The sequence below is a fragment of the Antedon bifida genome, chromosome 9 (assembly GCF_963402885.1).
Source record: "Antedon bifida chromosome 9, ecAntBifi1.1, whole genome shotgun sequence".
NCBI lineage: Eukaryota > Metazoa > Echinodermata > Crinoidea > Comatulida > Antedonidae > Antedon > Antedon bifida.
Genome location: NC_136234.1, coordinates 18,165,492 through 18,175,177, shown reverse-complemented (window position 1 = coordinate 18,175,177; position 9,686 = coordinate 18,165,492).

Below are 9,686 nucleotides of genomic sequence, written 5' to 3'. Positions count from 1 at the left end.
AGTCTTGCAACGAATCGAATCATATTGTTCTTCGCCGGCCAGGTTCTCATTATTTTCCAATTTTTTTCATTATAACAACACTTCTGAAGCAGATTTTATGAGTTTAATGAAAATAAAAAGTGTCTTGTAACTACGTGATGAGATTGTCAAGTGATTGGAATCGTAATTCTCAGATGGGTGCGTAATACATGGAATAATTACTATTTTATGGGTTTAACAACTACAAATGCCATAAGCTACAATCGTTGTGTTTCATGATTACCATTACCATTTTTATATTCATATTTATACATATGTTTCTTTTTATTCGTTATGATCATCCCTAAGAATCGTGTTACAATGATACATATATTTATTCCAATCTTTTTCAATAATTTTAAATAAGGCAAGAAAGTTTAATAATCAGTAACCTTCACCTTCACAAATTTGTCTTTTTTGTATATTCAATAATAATAGAAGAATTATGGTTTGTCATTTGTTAGTAGCATTCTAGTAGATGAGTTTTTGCAGTCTTTCTTTATATAGACCTTTTGTGCAACTAAATCATAATAGGAATTACTTTCAATCCTTCATTTTTTGTTAACTTAAATATCTGTCTACACTATCAAATTAGTTTGACAACAAAGTGTGATGTGCTCAAATATGATAGTGATATCATCATCATGTCTATATATGGGCACATCACATTTGTTGTCACATAAATTTTGATAGTGTAGACAGAGCTTTAGTGTATTAACCATTCCAACTTAAAGAATAGCTACTGAATAGTTATCTTAAATAGTCATATTAAAAATAGTTATTCCTTTGAAGGATTTCATAAGTAACATCAAATTCTTCTCCAAAGCTTTTGTCAAAATCGTAGTAGATGATTAGATCTGTCTAGTTTGACAATAAAGTATGATGTGCCCAAATATAGTAGTGATATGATAACATTGTGTATATATAGAAACATCACATTTTTTGTTGTCACAAAGTTTGATAGTGTAGACAGATCTTTATTTCAAAGAAGATGGAAGCTCAGGTGGTATGAAGGAGGAGGCCTGGTACAGGGATCTTCCATAAAATACTTTTTTACTTAAATAAGAAAATCTATACATGACCTGATGTGTAGACTCAATGAAAGTGAAAATGTATTAGTCTAAACATTAATAATGTATTATATAAAGATTGAAATACAAGATTGCACTGAATTACTTTAAATGACTAAAAATTAATCAAAGCTGTAAAATGATATATTAATATAAATTCATCAAACTTAAAAATCCGTAAAGAAATTGGGTCAAAAAGAAATAATTAAAAACCATAAATTTGAATAATAAACAGGAAACTGAACAAACAAGGTCACATTTTGTATGGGAAAAAAATTACCAACATCTTCAAAATGTAGGTGTTAAAATAAAATTAATTCTTAGCTTTGAACAAAGTAAAAAAGAAGAATATTCATGGATATAAAAGGAGATTAACCTATAAAAAGTTTTGAAGGATTTACGAAAATTTCTGATGGGGAAAAGGAAATTACGAGAGGTTTTTGAAGGTTTCGTAGCCTTAACCCCGACCTACATACAATAACGTTTAGCAGCACATACAAATGTACTATTGTTCTTTTAACTATAAGAATTTAAACACAACAAAAAAATATTAAAAAAGCAATATAAAATAATAAATATTGCAGATTTTAAAATCAATAAAATATTAATTTTTATTTATTAAAATAATAAATAATGCAATATTCACAACACTAATAAGAACTGTTTTTGAGAATTACATATGAATGTAATAACAAATAATTAGTAATAATTAAAATTATTATAAAACAATGAATAAGTTGGCATCTCCATTACATTTAAATACGAAAACCATTGTCAACTTTTTATTTAACTAATCAAGGCAATCCTTGAACTAAATATTATTAGGAAATAAAACTGGGTTTTTGTGTTTGTGTATTTTTATTCTATTTTTCTATTGTTTTATTATGAAAATTTAGAAAATAAATAAATCAGATCCTACTAGTATACCTTGCAAATTAGGCCAACATTATCTTTTGTTACTTTTTTCTTTAAAAATACATCCCATCCTTATGTCTTTGTTTCCCTATCTTTTTGTTATTAATAGATACAGATAACATAAAACTAGATTTGATCTAATTAATTGTGGTCAAATAAAGTGTGCTTTTTGCTACGTAATTTAGTTATGTCTTTGACCTTGTGTATATGATATTAATCAATTATTACTTTGTACTTGTTCTATTAAAATAGCACTTGAATACTTAATTGTCGCAAGTACCCTGTACATTTTAAGATAGTCTGCGGTGGTTGTCTTGGACACGAAGGAGTTGAGTAATCGTGTTGATTGGTCAGCCCACATCTGGGTTAGTATTCCAAGGAGCTGTGGAATCATGGTGGGCTTATCTAGGCTTCTGTAATGCTTTTCATGCTGAAGGCCGTCCGATTGTCTCTGCTAAGCTATAGGCCTAGGGTGCCTCTACAACTAGATACACAAATGTAGGTTGGTTCAAACTTCTTTGCTTCTTCAATACACTACGACACTTAAAGAAATCCTGAGACTCGTTGTCATCGTCCGGATTACAACGTCATTCATAACATGGGTAAAAAGCAGAGTGGTTTAAAAAATCGGCCTATGAAAGACCTTATCAATCTTAAACATTTTTTTTCTGCCGCGATGGCGCGAGAGGCACACTGTCGCCAATAAAACTTTCTCCCGTGTTCTGGTCAAGCGTGGAAAAGCAACCAAACCTACATTTTATTTAAGTAATTTACATTCGATTTTAATGGTCTCCGTATCTTTTTTAATTGGTCAATATCGTTTGAACAATGGAGACATGGATTGTCAAACCCGGTTGATTCTACGGCTGATTAATTACGCAAGTATCTTCACGTAACAACATGGTAATGTGTATATGTCTTGATAGGTCCACGCACATAAGATAAATGCCATTGTTTGATTATTCTCAATAGGAAGTCCGAGTTAAGATTGCACAGTTTTTTAAGTAGGTCACTTTGTGTATCTTTAATGTGATTATATTAGCTTTTATTTTTATCATGTACCTTTTAAAAGTAAATTTTTTTTCTTTAATATCTAATATTTTAAAACATTAAACATTTCTAATTTAAAGGTCACCTCTACAATAATAAAGTAAAAGTATATTTTAAAAAGAAAAATGTGTATACATTTATAAATTATCATTACTATTATATTTATTGATATTTTAAAACATTTCTAATTTAAAGGTCACATCTACAATAATAAAGTAAAATATATTGTAAAAGGAAAACATTTTATAAATTTATAAATTATCATTACTTTCTTCTTTAAAAGGTGTATTTAGGCTAATGTATATTTTATGCCAAACAAAAATACTGAATAGAAATGTTTACAGAGAACATTAAATTTCATTGAGTAAAACAGGTTTGTTACAAATATTAAGTTTTTTTTAATCATCCATCATTATTCATATTTCTTCATCAAACCCTTTCTCCTCCTGAAGTTCATCATCAACCTTAGCAACTGATACTTAACATCAAATGAAAGTTTTTCACTTTTCAATCAAAATTTCTTTTTTAAAACAAGAAATATTTTCAAAGGTTTTGAGTAGATTATTGATAGTAAGTAGTACTCAGGTATTCATTCACTTTGAACAAGAATTCTGAAAATAGAAGTGTCATTTGACAGTAACACATGCTTAAAATACAATTATTATGCAAATTAGGTATTACTATATCAGATAAAATTGCTATGTGAATATTAAAGTTAATGTTATAGCTTCATGTTTTTATTAAGAAAATACAATGCATTATTTTATATAAGACTGTGAATTAACTGTTATTTTGAAAATAGCATTTTTATTTTTCTGGAAAATATCAATAATTTACTAAAATAACTACGATTACTATTAGTACCAGGAACAATCTACACTGAATAAACACCTCTATATAAAATACACAATAGTAAAAACATACAAGCATATAAAACCTATTTGATGTTTTATATTGCACATTTTTAGATTAAAATAATAATCACATTAAAGTTGAACTTTTAAGAAAAACAATTATTCTTTATCAGTTTGGTTAATAAAACCTAATAACCAAAGATAAATCAACAAGATATATAGATCATGAAATGTTAAATGAAATATACACTGTCTAAATATTTATCTATTACTGAAAGAGGATACTAAACTATATAAAACAGAAAATTGTCATTATATAAGTTTGAAAAAATGAAATTCACTGTAAAACACATATAAAGGAAAGCAACAATGAAAATGCTTTCTTTGTTTTTAAATCCTGTATTACTTAGTTATTTTTATATTTTTTGTTTATAATTTAGTTTCCTTGTAAATAGGCCTATTGTTAAATTACTTTTTTTAAGTTTTACTTACTCTGGACGTGCACCTTCATTCAAGAAGTGTGTCACTGTTTCGAAAGTGTAGCTTCCAAATAAGTTATTATTATTATACTAACTACATTGGATTCAATAAAAAAAAATGTAAAATTGTTGTAAATAAAGGCTATTTATGTTCATATTATAAATGTTTAAAATGAGGAGAAATATAGAGAATACAAAATAGAGAATACAGGCAATACACAGGTGGTATTGAGAACAACGAAACTGTGCAGTTAACGATAGGATTTGGGACATGTAATCTTTAAGGAGAAAGGACCTATTTCCAAAGGCTTGTTTACCTATCCTTCTAATGACGCAAATTAAATAAAAACGATTTATCAACATCACGACAGAAGCATTGATCATATTTAATATTTTATATAATTGTTGATTTGTTATCTATTATAATCTTACCTCTTCATCATCATCATCTTAATCCATAAAAAATAATCACACATTTGCTGCGGAAATCCATTTATTTTGTTATTACTTAGCTAGAACAAGACAATCATTGTCACATATAATTAGTTCCAAATTTATGGGTCAAATTAATCATTACTACATATTGAATAAAAACTTTTTATCATTACAATAAAAAAACAGTAAAAGTTGCAAGTCAAATCAAGGTCGGAGACCTTGAAAAGCTAGTCGAAAATATTCAAATTACCCCCTAGTCTTAAACGCGATCATCATGAATATGAAAAGCCTGTGATCACCTTAATTGTAGTGGAATGCCCTAAATAATTGCGCTCGTCTTATTAGCCTAAGACTTTTCTTACTATCTTCTGGATTTTCAGAAGGGACTAACTGCCTCTGATGCATTAGAATAAGGCTTTAATGTGATGTCATGAAAATGTATGAACGAGAAATCTATACATCTATGTTTTCTGTAAAAAGAAATCTGGAAAATGTCGCCAAATTTCTTCGACGGAGAACATCTTGGAATTACCGAATGAATTGAGCGGTAATGACTTTGTTGGAATCATTTTAATGGTGTCAATTTTCTGGATGGGAATTTAAATAACAGGTTCTTCAGTCTGGAAAGAGAAGTTTAATTATAATTGGAATTTATTGGATTTTCTAACAAAGTTTTATATTATTTGTTACAAAGAGAAGATGTAGTATCATGGGAGAACATACAATAGGTATTGTTGATAGGGTGACAAATGTTCAGATGTATATAGATATATTACAAATACTATTGGTGAATGTCTGTAGGCTATTACATTTTTGTGTTTAAGTCTTTAGTATACAAAAGTATATTATATACTCCAAGCAATGAACTATATGCCATCATAATAGCATTCAATATTTCGACATTAACTATGTCATCATCAGGAATGATGATTTTATATTATATATTTCTATGTTTTTTGTTGTCTATTGCGGAAATGATTAAAATAAATAAATAAATGGAATATCTGAAAAATAAGATTCAAGGTATATCAAAAGTATTAACCAATCACAATAGGAAGAAATAATTGTTTTAAATTTCATACATATCCAACAGCAAGCACAAAATCATCAATTACAGGATGGATAAACTATTTAATAATTTCTAATATTATAATTTTACTTTATTAATAGTTAAATCAATATTAAGACTACAAACAAGAAAATAGTATAATTTCCAAATTATACAATTGTATAATAATTATAGTAGAAGGATAATAGAGTAGAATGCAAGTGAGTGGTCAAACTATAGGCGATATATAAATAAAGAAATGTTTTCACTAAAAGGTTTATCATGTAAACGGTCAGTATGGGCCACATTACCATCACACAACATTTAGTGTATAAGATGGTCAAACTTATAGGCCATATAATAAAGAAATGTTTTCACTCAAGCATAGCAAGCTTAGCATGTAAATGGTCAGAGGAATAGGCCTCCACATTACCTTCACACAGCATTTGTATAACTAATAAGTGGTCAAACTTAGGCCATATAAAATGTTTTCACTCAAACATAGCAAAGCTTAGCATGTAAATGGTCAGAGGAATAGGCCTCCACATTACCTTCACACAGCATTTGTATAACTAATAAGTGGTCAAACTTAGGCCATATAAAATGTTTTCACTCAAACATAGCAAAGCTTAGCATGTAAATGGTCAGAGGAATAGGCCTCCACATTACCTTCACACAGCATTTGTATAACTAATAAGTGGTCAAACTTAGGCCATATAAAATGTTTTCACTCAAACATAGCAAAGCTTAGCATGTAAATGGTCAGAGGAATAGGCCTCCACATTACCTTCACACAGCATTTGTATAACTAATAAGTGGTCAAACTTAGGCCATATAAAATGTTTTCACTCAAACATAGCAAAGCTTAGCATGTAAATGGTCAGAGGAATAGGCCTCCACATTACCTTCACACAGCATTTGTATAACTAATAAGTGGTCAAACTTAGGCCATATAAAATGTTTTCACTCAAACATAGCAAAGCTTAGCATATGCAAATGGTCAGAGGAATAGGCCTCTACATTACCTCCACACAGCATTTGTTTAGCTGGACGCTAGACTACAAACTAGGACAAGGAGTCATGAAGTAATTACATATTCAAAAAGTCACTGACTGAGGGATCTGAAAGTCGATGACCCAACAGTGGGTGGTTTGATCATATTCGGATTAGCTCGAATAATTTCATCAGCCGTAACGATCCCGAAAGACAAAAAAATTCACCGCAATGTCATTATTTATGCAGCTACCTGTGTTTTTATCTGAACGAGTTTTAATTCCCAATTTTCGTTGATCATACCTTGGAATATTAATGCCGGAACTATAAAGAAATGTCATTACAGTATTTTATGCAACTGATTCTGTGTTTGAATTCCCAATTATATGTGAGAATATGAAAGACGGGACTATAAAGAGCATGTTTTATTCGGTGTTTGATTGTAGGATTGTAAAAATTTGTGTTAATATTATTGAGGATAATTGTGAGATTGTACGAAAATAGTGATTGATGTTTTCAAATAATAACATTTTAAATTGCAAATAATAAAAATAGGACAACTTGATGTTTTAATTTAATACGGTAAAGATCAGGATATCTGTAGTGAAAATATTATAAAATGGAAATGTAGTTATTCTTATGAAATTTGTTTCTTATATATCTGTATCAATGTAGAACCAGATATAACAATACAAGATAAATACCTGAAACTACAAATAAATACTAAATAAAGTTGTCCCCTCAACTTTTGCCTTTTACTAGACCACTTTAATATTTTAGTATTTTCTTTGCGATGTTTTTAATGTTCTGCTGTATAAATAAGTGTGTATATCGGTGATACACTTTTAAAATCATAACTGTGGTGCCAAAAGTGTACAAAATACACATGATAACATTTTTTTTTCAATATTATCCAAAAAAGTGGTAGTTATTCAAATAATGATCCTTATGAATATGGATTTTAAAATATTTGTAAATCAACCAAAACTGATTGCTAAAAGATTGTTTTTATTTTTTAAGCTCATACTCTTCTTGCTTTTCAGAAATCCAAACATGTATATATATTTTAATATAAGCCTAACTTTAAATTAATTTATTTTGATCAAAATCAGCAAACATCAAAATATGTATACGTATGTACGTATATATAAGTACCATTTGGTTGAGGGAGTATTCAAAGAAAATACATTTAAAGAATGGGGAGGAGGAAAAGGAGGAAAAGGGCAAAAAGAGAGGAATGAAACAATAATTGTGGTGTTTTTATGAAAACAAATGCTGTACAAAAAATGAATAAAAAGATATAATTCATTCATTCATTTAGTATAATATAATAATGGTTTGTATCCTAATACATCCAAAATGATTCATTAGTATATTATTATTACAACTATGAGTAAAAATCATAATCGATCATATCTACATATAAATATAAATGTAATATCATGATTCCTAATATCTAAAAATATGCATGGGAGGATAAAAGGCATATATTTCAAATGATACACATTTCATAAAAAATATGATCCTAGAAATAAGAAAATTAATAGATCATATCCAGAAATACATATATATGTAAAACATTGATTTTGAAAATAGATCAATAATCTCTATAAGAGGAGACAAGAGGACAAATTTAATAGCAATTGAGGCCAACAATCTCCAATTAGTTTATATGGATCAACTCGCAAGGGAACGGTCAGACTGAGCTATATTAAGGTAACAAAATAATAGCCAGATTTCGAAAATTATGTAAGACACACAATCCGTATTTTGTAATTAAACCTAATCCGAGATTATAAGGTACTTGAAAAAGAGATATTTAGTTAGTTGAATTTGAGCTTTTATCGGCCGATATTAGGTTAGATCGAGATTAATTGCTATATTACCTGTTACGGAATTTGGCAAGTCCCAGGATACAGTTTTAATAGTGTTTTACATTGAGGGCGCTATAGTGGTTTTGCAAATTATGTGGAGATTATATATCATACTGTATATTATATTTTTCAACAATACAGTACTAATTCAATTCAAGAATCAGTCAACATACGATTGTAGGAGTTTATACTCAAGGATCAAAACAAAGTGGTTACTATGCATCATTTTGCATTCAAAGTTCTTCTCAATGAATCAAAAGTCATTTTCTCTGGTGTATCTATATATTTGCTTACAGATTTGCAGATCACACATTTTTCAAATAAATGTGTGAGCTACTTACTGCAAAATACTGTACAAATTATGAATGTTTATAATAGTGAAAGAAGATTTGTTATACAGTATAGTGCAGATAAAATAACTTTCCTCTTTCACCAAATGCTATTATTTGTGCGATTTCACAAATATAAAACATTCATTATTTCGTTAATAAAACACCTACTTTTAACAAGAGGCTAAGGCCATTTGAAGAGGTAGTGCTCCAATTTTGGACGCGGAGAAGAACAATTGTAGACGGCGCACACTACAGTTAAAAGTGTCAGTCAACAACAGCGTAGCATGTGTGTTTGCCCGATCACTTTGTGTAACAAAAATGAATGCACACAACGAAATTGCAGTACTTGATTTACATAACAAGGCACGCTCGAGTATGCTACATCACATTTATTTTTATATCATGTGACCCGCAATCATCCAATCAAATGAAAAGAATCTTGTCAGGCTCGTTATAAAAAATAATCTTATTTCATTTATATATACTTTTGAATCCAGCATGTCAGAAAATATAAATGGCAACAGGGGTCCGACAACCTCTTCTGCAACTCCTTGTCACACTTCCAAGTCCATGTGCAGTTTTTAATTTTTCATAAAACACAAGAACTAATCATTAAAA